This window comes from Balearica regulorum, chromosome 11, assembly GCF_011004875.1.
Source record: "Balearica regulorum gibbericeps isolate bBalReg1 chromosome 11, bBalReg1.pri, whole genome shotgun sequence".
Taxonomy (NCBI): Eukaryota; Metazoa; Chordata; class Aves; order Gruiformes; family Gruidae; genus Balearica; species Balearica regulorum.
The window spans coordinates 7,005,335-7,023,112 of record NC_046194.1 but is presented as its reverse complement, the minus strand read 5'-3'; the positions used below and the strand labels follow the sequence as shown (position 1 = coordinate 7,023,112).

Genomic DNA, 17,778 nt, shown 5'->3' with positions numbered 1-17,778 from the left:
GGAGAAGTTGAGAAGAATGAACATACTGAAGTACAACACCCCAAGGCTCTGAAAAAGCTTCCACAGCTGAGTTGTTAAAAGTAACGTGGGCAGCAGGAGTGTCAAAAGCATCTAATGTTTTCTGCATAGTACCAAGTTTAAACAAAATGCGTGTGCTAAAGGTAGCAGGTAAAGTTAACATGTATCTGTCCACTTAGAATATTCATGCCTGGGAATCAAAGTGCTTCAGTTACTTTTCCTCTGGCTGCTCCCCTGGCTGGCTTTTTGCCACATGCATTATTTTCTTAGAAGATTCCTTTACAAAGATGTACAGAGATACATCACGCATAAATGAGTATAAAGTGATCGCTTGCTTTGACTATCTTTGCATGGTGAATACTAAGCAACGCAGCCCTGAAGCACAGCAAATTGTCCTGGTTTCAGCTGGGATAGAGTTAATTTTCTTCCTAATAGCTGGTACAGTGCTGTGGTTTGGATTTACGGGAAGAATGATGTTGATAACACACTGATGTTTTGGTTGTTGCTGAGCAGCGCTTACACTAAGTTAAAGACTTTTCAGCTTCTCATACTGCCCTGCCAGCAAGGAGGTTGGAGGTGCACAAGAAGCTGGGAGCGGACACGGCCAGGACAGGTGACACAAACTGGCCAAAGGGATATTCCATACCATATGACATCATGCTGAACCAAAAAACTGGGGGGAGTTGGCGGGGCGGTAGGGGTTGCTGCTCAGGAACTGGCTGGACATCGGTCAGCGGGTGATGGGCAATTGCATTGTGCATCACTTGTTTTGTTTATTTTATTGTTATTATTACTATTATTTTCCCTTCTTCTTCTGTCCTGTTTTTATCTCAACCCACAAATTTTACCTCCCCCCCCCCCCCCCCCCCCCCCCAATTCTCTTCCCCATCCCTCTGGGGGGTTGAGTGAACAGCTGTGTGGTGTTTAGCTGCCTGCCGGGTTAAACCACAACGCAAATGCAGCAATGGAATGGCTCAATGATAACCTTAACTTTAGGATGGGCATAGGTTGAAACTCAAGGCACAAACCTGCGAGGAGTATTTTACTATTTTTTGATCCTGTGCTGGCTGAACTTTCACAAGCAATTCTGCTGAGCTTTGCCATGCAAGGCTATGCCCACTGATCCTGCCTTCACCAGCTTACCAATCTAGCACAACAGCGACAAGTTTTAGTGAAAAATGAAACAAGAGCGACGAGGGGTAATGGGCCTAAGTTACTACTGGGGAGATTCCAACTGGACACAAGAGGAATTTTTTTCACAATGAGAACACTTAGCCATTAGGATAATCTCCCCAGGGAAGTGGTAGATTCCCCAAGATTGGACACTTTGAAGATTTGGCTGGACAGGGTTCTTGGCCATCTTGTCTAGACGGAGCTTTTGCTAGGTGTTACTTTTGCCAAGAGAGGTTGGACCAGATGATCCTCGAGGTCCCTTCCAACCTGGTATTCTATGATTCTATGAAATTTGCTCTTCAAGTGTGTGAACACTCCCGTATTTAAACTATCACCAAGCGAAAACCCTCGTGCCAAAAGCACCACAACAACCTGTTGAATAGCTCAGATCAGATACATGGGATACTCATAAAGACAAGCTGCTAGGTGAGTATCTGATCACATGAACTGGATGAAAGGAACACATCCCGAGACTGTAACTGCCAGCTACACAAAGGCTGTGTTTACCACTTGGGAGAAAGTGGGAAAACAAGTGTGCAACTAGCACAGGAACAAATGCATCAAGCCGAAGCACCAAGAATTATGACATGAACTCAGTGTATCAGAGATTTTCAGGAACGTTATATCAATCTGTAGATCTTGCAGTAATGGCACATAAAACGAAAGGATATGCATGGGAAATTACCATTTTATGCAAAACAAAAGGGTAGGCAGATGAGAAATTTTTCAGAAGGAACATTTAGCATGCATTTACCATGACTACTAACACACAGATATGATGATGGTGGTGGACACAGCGAGAATGACCTGGATGCTAGATGAAGTCAAATGGTACTAGCCACAAAAATGTGTTTGTTGGAAGGAATAACGATGGCTTCAAGAAAAGAAATAAAAGATAAGTTTTATTAAAAGGTCTAGGGCATGAAGCGAGTCTGCTGCAAAAGACTGCAAAAAAGACAGTTGTAACAATCTCAGCGTATGTGAAGAATGAACTTAGGAGGATACTGTACATGATAATACATACTAGAGTGCAAGGAATGATAAACAGAAGAAAGATCAAGACTGTGCAGAACAGACAGAGTGAAGAATGGCACAGAACAAAAAGGTTTAGAGATAAACAGAGTTATGGAGCAGATGCAGAACACAAAGTGCAAGAATGTCATTCAGCTCCACTGTCACAGCTGCACTGGCAGATGGAAAAATACAAATAAGATATAAAACAATGCTCTAAGATCCATAAGGTGTCTGTTCCATGGTTACAATGGTCCTAAATGCACCGGTTTAGTTCTCAAAAAGAATCAGTATTTAATCTCTAAGTATTTAAATACAATGTGTTCAGTAAACATACAGAGAAACAAATGCTTCTCACACATGAATTTACTCTGTTTAGTCATTTACTTCTGATTTGCCCTCAAGGATTTGGACAGCAGTAGGGTCCAAAAGAAAAATCATGTGATAAAAGTTACAGGTGATTACACAAAAAAGGGATGTCTTGGTCTTTATTTGCAGCCAATTGATCCCTATAAACAGCAGTTGGCTGAGACAGAAAACTAACAAAATTGAATTCAAATTTAGGCGTATTTAACAACATATGGAGTGTTTTCATTGAACTGGAAGATTAAATTTTTATTATTATTTCATCAAACTTTAACTATCATCTGAAAGAAGTAACTTGTTTTCATTATTTCCTTAGGATATTTAATTCTTTTACAGTAAAATATTAATGTTCAGTCATGTATATTTTCCTTCTGTTCCTCATTCTCTCCAGTTTGTGTCCATTTAAATGTTAAAATAACATAATTAAATAACTTCTTCCTTAGTGTTGAAAGACTATTTCCATGATGAAGTAAAATTTATTTGCCATTGCATGCTTATTGTACATTAGACTGAAACAGAAACTCTTCCTCGAAGACCTTATAATCTACTGTATATAGAAAAAAGGGTAATTTGATAATGGACAATAGTTTAAGTGACGCTATCTGGGCTGCTGATAAGGGAAAGGTAAAAGACTGCTTAAGACATGCTGTAAAGTCGCTTGAGAGTCTTTACTGATTTCAGTGGACCTGATTTTCTAGGCAGAATTTATGGAAGAATTTAACAAAAAACAGAGAAGTTACTCAGTAGACAAGAAAGAAAGATCATTCCAGACATGAACTAATTATCTCAGAGACAGATCAAGACAAAGAAATAAAGGTCATATCAGGAAAAGGGATGAATAGATCAAGTGAAATCGCACAACAAAAGGTTGTAAGAATAAGACGACAATTTTCACTGATAAACAGTACTGATGAATCTATGTAAGGAGTGAGAACAAAAGGAGGAAAGAACCACCGAAATGGAAACACCACCATTTCTGCACATTCATAGAGGTAGCAAAGGAGACTCAGATGGGAGGAGTATAATTAAGTTAATACATAGATTCCAGGGTAAGGTATGTAAAGAAGGAAAAGAAAAAACAAACCATTACAAAATGTCAAAGTCAATGTAATATTTACAAGATAGGCAGTAAGGAATGACTAGATCAACACTGTAGAGAGAAAGGTAGACAAAGTCGGTGATAAAATCAGCTAGAAAGATGATAACATTCAGATAGTGACAAAATAGCAAACAAGTGATTTCAAAGTGATAGGTCAAGGAACTGGATGACAGGTCAGGAAAAGAGATAGTTATTTAGGATTCATCTGAATATGAGTATTGGCTATGTCATTCATGCATGTCACAGAAGTCAAGAGAGCGCTAGAGGCAGAGTAATTTAACTGTAAACACCAGAAATTATTCTTCTATCATTATCACACTAGCAGAAGTCCTCTTACAAGCTGACTCTGATGGCCTATCAATTAAGACCTGAACTGTCTGCTTAAGAAACTGAAGTAATGGTTTCTTAGATTATTTTTGGATTCTACTTGACTGTGCTACAGATAACCTTAACACAGAGAGGTGTATTAAATCATACATAAAGTAACTACTGATAGTGACATAACCTGCACAATAAATAGTCAATCTAAATTAATATTATGCAGCTTTTGTATAACTACAGGATTTAAGTATTGCAGATACAGAACAGGGCACTGTAGTATTAATCTAAATACAGATTCAGAACTGAAGTCTAAAAACTTTTTCAAAAAATTAAACACAATAGTAACACATCTTAATCTCATTACAACACTGATTAATCTACCACTGCTTAGCCAATCTTCAAAAGCACTTATTTCCCCACAATTCACTCTTTGATTCTTTATCATGTCTGATATAAAATGGAAACAAAACCCTATTTTGATATGAGTATTTTGAAAAGTATGTATAATTATTCTATATAGTTATTTCTAAAAATCAGGGAAGTATTAAAATAATGGTAGAATTTATCATTCTCTAAGTATAAGAAGTAAAACCATGAAGTCCAGAAGTACTCTAGATTTGCCACAGCCTCCTGCCAAATTACTATATGGATATCCATAATTTAATCCTATATAGATGCAAGGACATCATCCCATTTCTATTCTGTTGCTGACATCAAACACAGGGCAAATACTAACGCTGTGGTTTCCCTCACCATCGATCCCCTTCGCTCACTTCCCATACGTGAATGAGCAGCCACACTGTAGAACCAGCTCCTGCTCATCGCTAGTTTCATTCTAGCGCAGAGCTCTGCACCTGCAGCAGATTCTGCTGAAATCTGTGAGCATTGCACTGCTTGAACAAACCAAAGAATGGAAATTGTTACCATTTAGTTAATCCTTAAAACGTCATTTTCTAAAACGTAAACTGAAAATCTTGCAAGGTTCCAATAACCGGGTGGATGAGCTTAAGCCTCTCACCACAACCACTTCCATTTTAACGTCTACCCCACCTCTACAAATTCACCAGTTACCTTGTTTCATACACAGCTAGTAAATCCCTGGGGCACTCGGCAGATGTTTTACTCCAGTGCTTGTAGCACTCTACACAGTGAGATCATGGACTGTTTTGGCGGACTCTTTAAACTCCTAATACAAATGGCTAAAACAAAGGAAAAACTCTTCCAACATTATCTAGAATGTGCCAATGACCATTTGGATATAAAATCAATACCACAAGCTTTGGGTCATCTAAACTATGGAGATGTTGATACATAATCATCCCTGGAACCACTCACATGAGAACATACACCAATTCATTCATCTAATTACATTAAGATATTCCTAATGTGACATGTTAAAACAATAAAATTATTTGAATGCTACCTCTGCTGCATATCACATAATTTATATCCTCATTTCAGTTTTGAGTAAAAATCTCTGTCTCCTTAGTGCTACATATATTAAACCAAAATCATTATTTGCTTTCAATCCCTGCAAGTAAAGATTATGTTATTCCACTTTTTATAATGAAGTTAAGTGCTTCAAAAAGTCCTTCATGTGGCAGCATCGTCTGTGTGCTAAGATGAAGTGTCCATATCTACCACTTCAAAAAGCATTCTCCTTGCTACGGATACCCATTGACATATGCCTTGCGCAAAAGACCCCTTCTCATTTCCTGGAAACTGAGCGTGGTGCTTAGTGAAAAACTGTTCACCGCCCATCTCAACTCACAAAAACGTATCTAATGTTGGAGTACAAAGAAAAATGACAACTGCACTAACATGATTTCAGTGCATCTAGTGTTCATAAAGAAATGACAATTTCAAGCTGTCACGCTGCTGAAGAATTCTAAAATTGCTGTTGATGCACCATGTAACCAGTGAACAGGTGCTAGAAATGATTGGAGCACGGTTCATATTAAATAGAGACCTTTGGAAAAAGAAAGGTACATTCTGCCAGGCAAATTTGGAGAGGTTCAGCTGATAATGCACATTTATGAATACTGGCAAGCAATGGCAAAAGAACAGGAGGTAGAAACGAAAATAAAAAAATCTTGGATGAACAAAGTGATATCACAGCAGAAAAGCAGACTGTTTCTCTACTGAGAGATTATAGCCGTACACTGTGCAGGATGGTCAAACCTTTAATAATAACAATGACACAGCATGAAAAAAAACTTCCCTCTTGAAAAGAACAATCAGCCATTGTATTTAACAAAAATCCTGTTTTCCTAACATTATTGGTATCTGAAGGACAATCTAGGTGCTTCGAGACACCCCACAGCCATTATCTCACAGAAGGTTAAACGGAGTTACCAACTCTTGAGCAACTTCTCTCTTTTTACTAAACTCAACAGCTTAACAGATTCAACTACAGATCCAAAACAAAGATAGCCAAAGGTGTGTAGAAAGCTGTTTCAGCCAGCATGTAAAACAGCGGGAAACATTTGGCAGGTTTTAATCTAGAACTAAGACAGTCCCTTCCAAAGAAACCAGACAGTTCAATGCCCCTTTTGTACCTCTCCGTCTCTACGCCTTCTACTGATGGTTTGACCAGCCTGCCTTTGCCAGAGTTACTGCAGTGTTGGGGATGGGGGTGCGGAGGGATTTGTGAGGGATGAAGAGAGAAAAGGTATTAACAGAAATAAAAATCAAGTAAGCTCATTCCGCTGTTGGAAGTGGAACTTAAGTGGCTGATATCAAATACCCTCCATCCTGTTATCTCCTTCTCCAAAACACCTATGAGATGCTCAGTAATCCGGCATGTTTGTGCTGTACCTGCTAACCTCCATGAAAATCAGGCAGAGCTCTAAAACGCACCACATATGATTTGAGTGCCACAGTTGTGCCACTTTGATGTATGGGTTTACATTAGGCAAACAGGACAGAAAAATAGCTACAAGGAAAACAGAAATAATTTGCTATGTTCTTTCCTCGCATTCTGATTCAGTGTGTTAAACTGCTTCAGACTATCAGGCTGCAGAAGCCAGCACATGGCTGGGTACAACAGGTAGTACAAACTCACTAATTTTATGTGCATATGGATCTGAAAACAGCAAAATCAAATTCCCCATCCGTCTATCATACACAGCCACAGCCAGATAATGCTCCACAGCAGATGAGCAGGTATAAATTCCACCTTGATCCTTGGTCAGCTGCAATATTTTACTCCTGTAGTTATCCTAGACAGGACAATAGCTGCAAAACCCCCTCTCCTTTCTGAAATCCCCTGACAATGTTTGCCTTTGTGACCCTTTGTTTTAATTAATTGCAGATTATGAATATTGCATAAACAAGATATATTCTAATATAGAATTGCTAACCTTTATTTCCGTGGCTGAATCCTTGACCCTATGCTGTGAGATGGCAGAAGGTAGGGAACGATCTGATACTGTGGCAATGAAAACGCTGATCAGATCTTATCAATTTTGTATTTCAGTCAACTACCTCTAAATAAATCTAAATTTGCATAACTTCTATTCTTCTAGCCTTTTATAAATGCAAACAAAACATCAGCATTTGGGAAACAGAAGCAGGTCAACAAATACATCCTTGGGAAAGTCAAGTACTGACAGCTCCTTCTGCATGCCCGAATATTTCCCCTTTCAGCCAGCCACAGTGGATAGCATTTTTCCAAGCCTAAGACACATGGGTTTGATTTCAGGAACAACTGTGGAGAATCTTGAGAAGTTTCCAGTGAGATCTAGTTCACCAAATGTGTATTTTGCGCTTCTGGATTTGAATCTATTCTTAATGAGAATGAATCCTTCAAGTATCCCTTACTATCTTTGATATTTTGTTCCAGGTGAGCAGAAAGAAGATGATACGGGTAAGACTTTGGCAGGGTAAAGAATACAAAACACAATGTCAAACATGAAGTGTCTGACAACTTTACTAGAGGTTTGTAACTGATATGACAGACATAGGTGATAAAAGTCTTGCATCCAACAGCCACCTATCGGGTTTTGGGTTCTACAGAAATAGTGTTTGTTAGTAACTTAACTCTCAGGCCACATGCAGGTGCAACAAGAAGTATCGTTCTTGTTTCATCCAATGATCCACACAGGATGTCACAAACCATTCCAATGACTCATGCAGCAGAGGCAGGAAAACAAGGATCTGTTAAGATTACAAAACACACTGGTGAGATACAGACAAAACAGATATTGAAGTGGCAAACAGAACACAAGGGAACACAGTGACCTTAACAGAATCACACACACACTGACAGAGGGTCTCCTACTAATTACGCAGGTATTTTGCTAATGTGCCGAGAGACATGAGCGTAGAGAACCCAGTCACTCTGCTGTGTCTGCTTCTCAGATCTTTCAAAGGTCAAAATGAAACTGGAAATACTCTAAAACACCCTGCTCCCTCTGTCCCCAGTGACATTTTGGAACCATGTGCCGAACTAAGCAGCTTGCCACAGAATGTACTTGGCCGTGTCTCCACAGAAGGGAGTATATGAAAAAGCACTTAACATTGACCTATTTGTGCTCCCATTTTAATCAACTGGAAAACACAGGCTCGTCAAAAATGGATGCATCTGAAAGTCCTACCTGTATGCATTAATGTTACAAAAAGTTAGATGTGACTAAGTAATACCGATAATTCTGCAATGGTCTCCTAAGGCTCCACTCTCCCAGAAGAGACGAAATGACCATCTTTGGTTCTCAGATCCCTACGTAAGAGAGAGATTAGGCTTGGACAAGAGAGGAAGGACAGATACACAGGGGAAGGAGACACCTAAGGAAATACAATGTGTGTGAAACTGGGTGCAGTAAAGCACATAGGTGTGTGCTGCAGAGTGGGTAGCAAGTTCTATGCTCGAAGTGACTGCCCTTAAACTGAGAGATACACTGTGGTATCTCAAGATGCAAGGGGTACCCTTTGATACAATTGGTTTTTTTTATTTTTAAGATAAATCCTGACTTGAGGAGCAATCAATTGTTTACTTAAGTATGACTTTATTTTCAAATAAGGCTTTAAACTTTCTTTGCCACAAGCTTCCCCTCCCTCTCTTTATACTTTATATGTTGTACAGCATGCAATTTTGGTTTCCTGCTGAACACATACTTTTTGTTTGCTTATATATTTCAGGATCTCAATCAATCATGTTGTCAAAACAGTCTTTTTGTATCATCTACCTACCACCACTTGTCATTAGAGATGTTTAAAGCTCCACTGCTGCAGAGAGTCTGATTTACACTCTGACATCTCCCACACTGAGCTTATTATAATTGTCTATAAACTGCCCTTTCACAAGCTTTAATTAGGAAATAACAAATGGTTCAGGAGCATGCTGTTAGGCAGTTTATTCCTTCTAAATTCAGTATTTCCACTGTACTTTACTGATCACAATGTCATGCTATGCAACAATCACGTTCATTTCTAAATTTTTACTTTAACATTTAAATCTCTTCATGACCTTTTCCCTTCTACTCCTCCTTCTCCTCTGCTTGAATACATTTTACAGCTTTCTGAATTGTTCTAGGTGCAATATTTCTGAGCTGAAACAGGAATAAGCTAAAAATAAGTACCGCACCATCAGAAAACGTTTATTTTATTAAAGGCCCACTGGAGAGGTGGCTTTCTTGGTTACACACAGTACTCTCTGCATTCTAATGTACCACTATAGCCTTACAATTTCACTGAGGACTTTAATAAAAAGGCTGAGATGAATTATATTGTTCAGTGGCTTGGAGTCACAAATTCCAGAAAGGGTTATATAGTTCAATTAACTAGTCACCACATTGCCAGAGCTTGTTTTATACAGTAAAATTAACACTGGGAAAATGCATCTATAGCAGCTGCTGCAGACCGCAGTATTATATCAAACAAGGTCTGAAGAGATAATCGCTCAGATCCCAAAATAAATGGAGGAGGAAGTTTTAAAGGTCGAACATGAATGCAAGCTTTCGGATGCATATCTATGCATCTCTTGTTTGCAAAACTTTGTTTTCCTTGTCTATAAATGGAATAGTTTATTTAGAGAAAAAGAGGATTTGAACCTCACTGATACAAACAGTCCCGCACTACTTATTTCCTTGAACTTCACAAAAGAATGTGTTTAGTATTTATGAGGAATAGTCAAAGCCTAGTCCACCTGCAATCAGTCACTGCTGTTTTGCAGCAGAACAACGACTTTGAGCAGATTCATCACTAGAATTGCCTATCTAACGATAATTCTATTCTAAAAGCTTGTTTTCACTGCACAGCACTGATTGCAGCAACAAAAGGTTTGAAGGGGCTCAGGATATTTCTCTAACTGCTCAGTTGCTATTTCTCATCTGAGAACTGGATATTGTTCAGGTATGTAGTCCCCCTTCTCTTCAGTATCGGGTCACTTGAAACCACTGTTACAATTGTCTTGGTACCAAAAGAGCAGAGGAATGCATATTTGGTTCAAATGCCTTTTCCTCAGTATTTCACAACTACCAGTTACCGTTCCGTGCTTCAGAAGAGCTTGATGCCCAAGTACACGTGGTGGTTGGGCTCTCCCCCTGGCACGGGCTCTCCAATGGCATTCTGCTGCCACAGGCACTTTTGAAAGGGAAACTAGAGAAAGCATTAGGAGTTTGAATATTTTGAGTAGTCTTCCAGTTGAGCTTACACTCAGCAAAGACATAAGAATCAGCATGCATATATTCACGGAGAACTGAGCAGCAAGAAGCACAAATGGCAATGAACAGCATTTAAGCTTCCATGTTGTCTTTTACAGTGATAGTCACACTAGGGACAAAAGTGTACGCATTGCACGCTGATAACTTCTTGAGATAAACATGGTGAAATGGCAACTTGCTTTGTCATTGCCTGACAATGCAGAATATTCCCCCACTTGATAACTGATACCATTTTCCTCCATGAAGACGTGTCCTGGTCCGTTCATAAAGCCTAAAATTTGTCTCTATAATGGGCGTTTTGCTGAGTTTCTTCTCTGTGATTTTCATACAGTACAAATATATATACATGGAAATACTAATACAATACTTCATTAAACCCACCATACAGCACTTTCCTTTACAATACACGAATCTGCATTTGTTTTACATATGAAGATAGATGCATTGTTCTAGAAGCGGTGTACTGGAGTGCACTGTTGATCAAACTAAGCCTAACCTGTTGAAAATCGTCTTTCTGCTTTGTTAGCTCCAATCATTCATCAACTTGCACAGAAATTCAGCGAACATCTTTCTCAAAGGGTTCTTCAGGGAACAGAATACATAGCATGTTTTAAAAACTGATATATTTTGTTTTAATAAAATGTTTGGCTTTGCGTACATAGACTGATACACTCTGTCAAAATGTGTTAGATCCCTAGATAACTGCATAACACCAGAGTATTATTTGACACATTTTTGAAGTCTATTTTTACTTATTTTTATCTATTATTTTATTTATGTTCGGTGCTAGGCTTTATTTTTATTTATTCACATTTGTTACTTTCAAAGTTTAGTCCTGGCATTTCATCTGCACATACTGTGTACTTCTGGCATGCTCAAAGGGGAACTGTTGGGATTGGTATGTGTAAAATTTGTACTAGCCCATGCATCCCGTAGGACGTGGATCTAAAATGGTGTAATAGAGTTAGGTTGAGAGAGGGCCAGATTCCACTGCGTGCTGAATGACTTCCAAAGGATGGTAATTTTCTACTTTCCAGGGATGTCTTTATGCTGCAGATATAAAGAACTAATTTCCATTTCTTCTAGATCTGACTCAAACTCTCATTTACTTATAAAGCCTGTTTTAAATCCTGGTTTTGTCTAGGATATTTTGTGATACAATGTCTTATTATTCTTCTACGTAAAATAAATGAGAATGAATATCTCAAGAGTGAATTACTCTTTATCAAAACAAGTAGTGAAACAATACGGAAATTGTTTCCATAGTTCCAAGGAACAAAAATAATGATGGAATTCTAAAATTCTAATAACTGATTAGTTACCACTCTTTATAATCTCTCTAGTCTGCAGAATGTTCTGCCAGATTGAGTTTCCCAAGGCAAAAATACAGTTCTAGTTTATAAATAATTTCCTGAATCCACAGGAACACCTATACAGAAGTCACAGGCAATAAACCATCACACAGAAGTCCGGAACATCCTTCCTTTTTACCACTAGGATTTTTTTTTTTTCCCCTCTGGTCTGTTTTGGCAGACAGACTCTGACTGCAACCACCATTTCCTGAATATCTTGCTTACTCTTTATTACAGTACATATGCTTTTTTTTAGCAGAGAGATTTATTATACTAGAAACAATACTTCACAAAGTCCAAGAGGCAAAATTTGGTATCATTTGGAAGGATCTATCTGAATTGGTTTAAAGGGCCACAAATGTCCAAAGCCCGTAAATGCCCTGTATCTTTAGACTACTATATGAAATCCGAGGCAAGTGTAACAAACTCAAAGGGGACTCTCTCAGCGTTCAGATACACATGCTAGTTTGGATACACAATTCAACCCAAACAGTATCACCTGTAAATTTTTGTATTATTCTCTAAGATTATTCCAGTAATTTTCACTGAGATATCCCTTTTTTTAATACGTAAACAAATGGAAGAATCTGAAGAACAGTTTCACTTTTATTTCATTCTAACATTCAGCTGCTGCTTCATATTCAGAATTCATCCTCAATTCCTCAAAATCCCTTTGTTATAGGTGAACAATGATAGCTTGACAATGCAGTTATTTCTGCCATATATCACAATAATAGCACATTCTTCCTGTGAATGCCTGTATATCTGAAAAGTCCTAAATGAAGTTTCCCCGTGTTATGAAGGTACATAGACTGAACTGTACATCAGCTGTACGCGTGCTCCTCCCAAATGCATGACAAAAGCTCTGGATACATAATGTACAACAGCTGTCACAGAGGTAATGCCTGCAAAGAATCCGTCAGCAGATATTTGCACTAGTATTCACTATATGAGATATACTGTTTATTGTGAAATTTAAGTAAAAAAAGTAGCTTTTGCAAGTGAAGAACTTCCTGCCTTTCAGTATATGTAAGACAGAGAACAGATGCACAAACCCATTCCCTCTGTGGGTGCTTTTAATGCTATCAAAAATTCCTTCCAGGAATTCAATTTTCTGAAAGGCAGTAAAAGCACAAAGACACCTAGAATTGAAGATAGCACAAGAGCACCAAAATATGATGAAGTCTCTGAAAACGCTGAAAATTTAATGGATTCAAATAAAGAGAGAAAAAGAAGCAGGGATTTTTTTTTTTCCTGTGATCTTTGTTTTCTTCCCTCATTTTTCCATTCTGCTGTGCAGTCTCAAACACAAGTACGCACAGTCCTAATTAGAGTTGGAAACCTTCATGGGGAGGAAGAGCTGTGCCAAACGACACCACAGAGTTTCAAATCTGTAAGGCTAAATACCCCCATAAAGTCGTAGTTAGATATGTCTGCACAGTCTTTTGCAGAGTGATGTGAGCTCACTGGTTGTGAGCTGAGGAAAAGCCACATAACAGTGACATTAAGATGAAGTTAATAAGACCTGCTGGGAGGTATTTGCTACAAAGGAAGAGGTAGACAGGCGGTTCCAATACGTTCCATGTTGACTTTATGAGTTGGTTTGTTTTTTTTTTTTTTTTTTTAAAAAAAGCACAGTAATCTTGGCCATGTAAGGAAATCATAATGTAGCTAAATAGTAGCAGAAGGGCTGATTGCTGTAAGGATCAGGACCAAAGTCCTAAATGAGTGACAAATAAGCACCGAGAATCTGTGGAAGGTACTAAAATGTCAGGATGCTGAAAACTAGATGGATTACAGAGCCCATCGGTTTTGATAAATAGCTCTCTTGAAATAAAGCTGTAATACCTTATTGGATAAAGCACTGGTTGCTCTTCAGCTGAACAAACAGGTCAAGTACATGTCCAGGCAAATATCTGTTCTTCAACATTAAAGAGAGAGTTGCAACTCCGTTTCTCCTCTCTGTCAGTTTGCTTTTGGATCCATTTTGACTTCTGCTGTACTTGTGGTGATTTAAATAGGACATTTCAGAGCTGAAAGGGCCATTTAACTACGTCTCAGTAATGTGCGCACACCTCATTCAAAACTAGATCATTGATAGCAGCCATTCCTGATGTATATTTAGACCTTGCACAAGGAACACAGTCCTGATATCATTGATTAGGCAAATATACTAGTTCATTAAATAATACAAACCCAGAGAAGTGCTCGCCACTTCTGTGAGTTAGCACTCACCATCTATTTATCCTGCCAAAATGATACATTTCAAAAGCTTTAACACCTGGCTAACTGAACTCTGCTATTTTTCTAGGGGTTCCTATGATATCCCAGCTATAGTAGGTAAGATTTATAAAAGCATACAATATTTCATATTTGTGTCATACCTTTCATCCTGAGATATTTCAAAATCTTAAATTAAATTATAATTTGGACAAAGATAATTTATTGCACCTCTGTAGTACAGCCCTGTTCCATGGTGGGATGAACTAACCATTATTTCAAAGACCACAGCACACCAGGTTTGCAAAAAAAAAATCCTGAAGTGACTGTTAACCTAAACGCAGATTAATATCAACTGCAAATCATTTGGGTATATAGCTTGCTTTCAGGATTGACTAAGGAAGTCCAAAATAATTTCTCACAGGCTGCTAAATGTCAGTTGCGGGGTGTGTGTGTTGGCTTATTTGTTTGCCTTTTATATGAAGAAAGACTTTTCCCTACCTAGGCTAGACCCAGAACTGTCAAGTGCTTCACAGTTCCCGCAAAAGCCACTGAGATGTCCAGATCCTGAGAAGTGTTTTAAATTAATATTTGAAACCATCTGGTCAAGCAAAATATACTGAAGCTTGACAAAAGACAAGTGGCAGGAGACAGAGGTATAATTAATTCAATTTCGGTAAACACACAGAGGCAATACTGAGGCATGACTAGGAAAACCAAGAATTTAATTTCTCTGTTCCGAACTTTCTGCCACTCTGAAGAATAACTATGACTACTGCTGTCTGAAAATGCTTTCAGCAAAAGCCTTAACGTTCCAAATGATCCTGCAAATCTCATTTCTGTATGCTTTTTAAGTTGTTTAGTTCTGAATCAGCAGTCTAAAAGTGTGTTTAAACACTGCAGGTAACCATTTCCCATGGAACAAATAGGGAGGAAATCAGGTTATAGTGAGGGCACCCAGCAGGACTCTTCTACTGTCTACTCAGTGTCAATGTAAACTGATTCCTTTAAGAAAGACACTCAGGGAGAAGTGAACAGATTGTGGGAAACATGTTCTGCATGCAAGAAAGAGCAAAGAGATGGAATACTGGATACTATGAGATAATTATGCGCAGGGAAAAAAAGAAGAATCAGATAGGATAGCAACAGAATAACAATATTTCAGGAGATGGGAGCTGTACAAACCAGGCTGACTTGCAGCAGCACAAAGCAGATAATAGATGAGCGTCATCTCTTTTGCTTCTGTGCTCACTTGCTAATTCTTTCATGCAAAATAACTACCACATGGCAAGTTTCTCATGGTTTCTTTATCATTGTTCAGGTTACTGAAATTACTGGTTTTGCCATACATTCAGTTATGAACTAATAAGAAACATACTGGAGAGAACTATAAATATTTATGCATTAAAATAAAAAAAACCCACTTTTGGACTGACCAAAAAATTGATTATGACAGCTGAAAAATTGAGAAAAGTTTGCTGTAATAAGCACAGAAAAAACACATAGAAAGATGCTAAGTAGGCACAAATCTTAAATGTAGGTAGCCCAATACCTCTCTGCACGTGACCTTTGCTAAGCTATATGGTGGCTATAAGGAACAATATCTCCCCCGGTACAATCTCATAACACATCATGTCACACACTACAAAAAAAGTGAGAGCAATAAAAGGAGAATGCAGTTGGAGATGTGCTTCTCTGATACAATACCAGGCTCTTTAAATAGGATTCAAATAGTTCTAACAATGATCTAGCAAAACAGAACACATTTAGACTATCAAAAGAGCAGGATTACTTTAGTGATTAATATGAGATACCATTACTTTTGACACAAAGTTGGATTATTTTTCAGTTCTGTACTATAGACTCATTAAAGGGGCCACAAAAGTGATGCAGAGCCAACAGAAATGACCCATCAGAAACCCTCCTGGAGCAAACCAGCCTCTTGGGATACTGCAACAGCACCTGGAGAAGAGGCCCTGCACGCAGAAGGACCAGGACTGGAATGCCACCATGATCTCATCCATACGAGTGAACTGAGCACAGCCTAAAGGTAAAGGAAAATAAATTCAACTGTTCTCTAATTTCAAATCCACTTGATTATTGTGGGTTTGAAATTTCAAGTCTTGATGCATTTCTTTTTTAGTAGAGATAATATAATTAAAGGGGAGAGGCTGAAATATCTATTGGGGAAAATGTGGTAAAAATGGAACAGGAAAATACAAGTTACTGACAAACAGAAAAGGCATTTTTTTTTATATATCTATCTATCTATCTATCTATCTCAAGCATAGAGCACTGTGCGTATGCGAGATGACTGACCTGGGCCAACTGAGGACCCTTGGTATCCTTTTTCCTTTCCTGCACGTACACAATAAAAAGATACTTTTAAACTGACTCATCCTTGAAACAAACATAAGGCTTCCATGATATGCAAAAATCTAGTCGAAGGAGTTCTTGACCCTTAAAACAGATGACCTCTCCTTGTCCATTTTAAATAATCAGCAAGCCTATGGCAAGATCTGAGCTTTTGTTTATCTTCTTTCTGAATCTGCTGCTTCCCTTCTAAAACCTCTATAAACAGAGCAACAGCACAAAGCTAAACAGTGGTTTGAGCACTATGCTGCAATACGTGGCACATCAAGAAAATAAAACCTAATTTTAGACTGCGACAGAGTGAAAGCTATGATTTTGCTAGTTTGAAGCTTTTGCTTTAGGAAAAAGAAAAAGGACCATGGCACAAGTCATCCCTAGATAGAATTCTGAGATTCTCACACCTAATTCACAAATTCAATCTCAAGAGTATGAGGATAAGGTAAAATAAAATAAAAAGGGAACACAGTAGTGGCGTGGTTTAACCCAGTCAGCAGCTAAAGCAATCACACAGCCATTTGCTTACTCCCCCCACAGTGGGATGGGGAAGAGAATCGAAAAGAAAAAGGTAAAACTTGTGAGTTGAGATAAAGACAGTTTAATAGGACAGAAAAGGAAGAGAATAATAATAGTAAGAATGATGATAAAAGAATACACAAAACAAGTGATGCACAGCACAATCGGTTACCACTCTGAGCCAATGCTCAGCTAGGTCCTGAGCCGTGCCACCTCCTGGCCAACTCCCTCAGTTATATACTGAGCATGATGTCATATGGTATGGAATATCCCTTTGGCCAGTTGGGGTCTGCTGTCCTGGCTGTGTCCCCTCCCAGCTTCTTGGGCACCCCCAGCCTACTCACTGTCAGAGCTGTGAGTAGCTGAAAAGTCCTTGACTGCTTGGTAACAACTAAAATATCAGCGTGTTATCAACATTATTCTCACCCTAAATCCAAACCACAGCACTATACCAGCTGCTAGGAAGAAAATCAACTCTATTCCAGCTGAAACCAGGACAAGTAGATAGTCACCAAGGAATGGCAGCTGTGTAAATACCACCATAACTACAGGTTCACATTAAGTCACATAACTAACAGAGGGTATGTATGCTGCTGGGACTACAGAATGTGGAAGGTAAGGGGTAAGTACAGCAAGCAGTAGTAGCCTTGATATAATACAAATCATAGAT

The 17,778-nt window shown here is 38.5% G+C and overlaps 1 long non-coding RNA gene across 1 annotated transcript in view; it reads right to left on the bottom strand.

Moving 5' to 3' along the window:
- LOC142603281 (uncharacterized) overlaps positions 1 to 17,416 on the bottom strand; it is a 144,553-nt gene extending 127,137 nt beyond the window's left edge. The window contains exons 1-2 of the long non-coding RNA XR_012837170.1: positions 17,281 to 17,416; positions 7,351 to 8,146 (exon numbers count right to left, since the gene is read on the bottom strand). This is a non-coding gene — a long non-coding RNA (uncharacterized LOC142603281). The remainder of the gene's footprint in view (positions 1 to 7,350; positions 8,147 to 17,280) is intronic.
- Positions 17,417 to 17,778: the final 362 nt, after the last annotated feature.